The following is a 1,498-nucleotide window of genomic DNA, read 5'->3' as shown; positions in this document are numbered from 1 at the left end:
GTTCGTTCTTAAAATAGTACTTAGTCTAACAAATCATGTGGACTAATAGCTAAAGAAATTATTTTCTAAGGTATGGTCAAAGTTTTCGTAAAGGCATGTAATCTCTCTCTTCTCTCTCTCTCTCTCTCTCTCTTTCACTTTCTACTTATTTATGTCTTTTATGCTGAGTATTTGCTATTTGCTTATGACACTTCCACAAAATTGAATTAAAAATCCATTTAGTAGTGGCTGGAAACATTGATGTGTCTATTCTCTCAGATAATAACTATGCCAGAAAAATGCACTTATAACTTACAGAGCAAGAGGATTAACTCTGATCTTGTAGGTTGTTACAGTGAATATGAGGAAAAACTACAAAAAATGCATCCTTCATTGCTCATTTGACAGCTTTTATTCCATACAATATATTAACAAATCTTTTATGATCAGTAACCTGGGAATTTTGAAATCCATCTTGTATCTACCAACACATCTTGTTCTACTTTTATTCATTCAGCTAAGTCACACTATTTCTGCAATACTTTTGGTCCTATTTCATTTTCTTTCAGTTCTATGCATACACTTCTGGTTTTCAATGCAGCATTTTTAGAAGCTAAATAAAACCTGATTGTTCATAAACTTTTACAGAAAATTAAGGAGCTCTAGTTGTATAGTGGTTAAAGTATTTGGCTGTTAACCAAAAAGGGTTAGTGATTTGAAACCACTGACTGCCCCATGGAAGAAAGATGAAGAAGTCTGCTTCTGTAAAAATTTACATCCTTGGAAACCAAGGTAGATCAATATGGGAAATCCAATGGGAACAGACTCAATGACAGTGAATTTTGTTTTGATTTTACAAAAGATTTATTGTCCAGAAAGGAAGAAAATGATACTAGAAGTTTATATAAGTAAGAATAAAAGCATGGAGGAAGTCATTTGGGGCATGATTTGAAGGAAAAATTAAGAGGACATGACATCTCTCATCTTCAAGCACATAAAGATTTGTTAATAATGATATTGAGGACTTCCAGTAAGATGGTCGACTAGAAAGAAAGACTGCACAGACCATCTTCAACAAAGAAAAGGGGAACCAATTCACACAGACACAGAAGATAATCCTGGACTCCTGAACCATGAAGGGAAGGATATAGAAGTGGACTAAATCCCAACTACCAGAAGAATTTGCATGAAAATACCAAAAAAGGAAACATACAAAGCTGCGGTCTGGCAGCAATCCTGAATGATCCTGTCAGCATGGCACAGACAGCTTGGAGAGTGCTGAGTCTGGTAGGACCTAAGAATTAACCTAAAAATCAGCCCTACTAGCCAGGGACTGGACGGAGGCCTGCACTGGTGGATGGTGAATAAAAAGAGAAGCAGCAAAGAGGAGGGCGAGCTGAGCTGTGGACTTTTGCCTGTATGGAGAGCGCAGCCATTTTGAATGTTTACAAGCAGCTTGATCATTTTGGATATTTAAAGAGACAGCACTCTCCCAGATTCCAGGGGCTTGAGAACAGAT

The sequence above is a fragment of the Orycteropus afer genome, unplaced genomic scaffold, assembly GCF_000298275.1.
Source record: "Orycteropus afer afer isolate SDZICR_OR568_19922 unplaced genomic scaffold, OryAfe1.0 scaffold00853, whole genome shotgun sequence".
Taxonomy (NCBI): Eukaryota; Metazoa; Chordata; class Mammalia; order Tubulidentata; family Orycteropodidae; genus Orycteropus; species Orycteropus afer.
Note: the sequence above shows the minus strand (reverse complement) of the source record.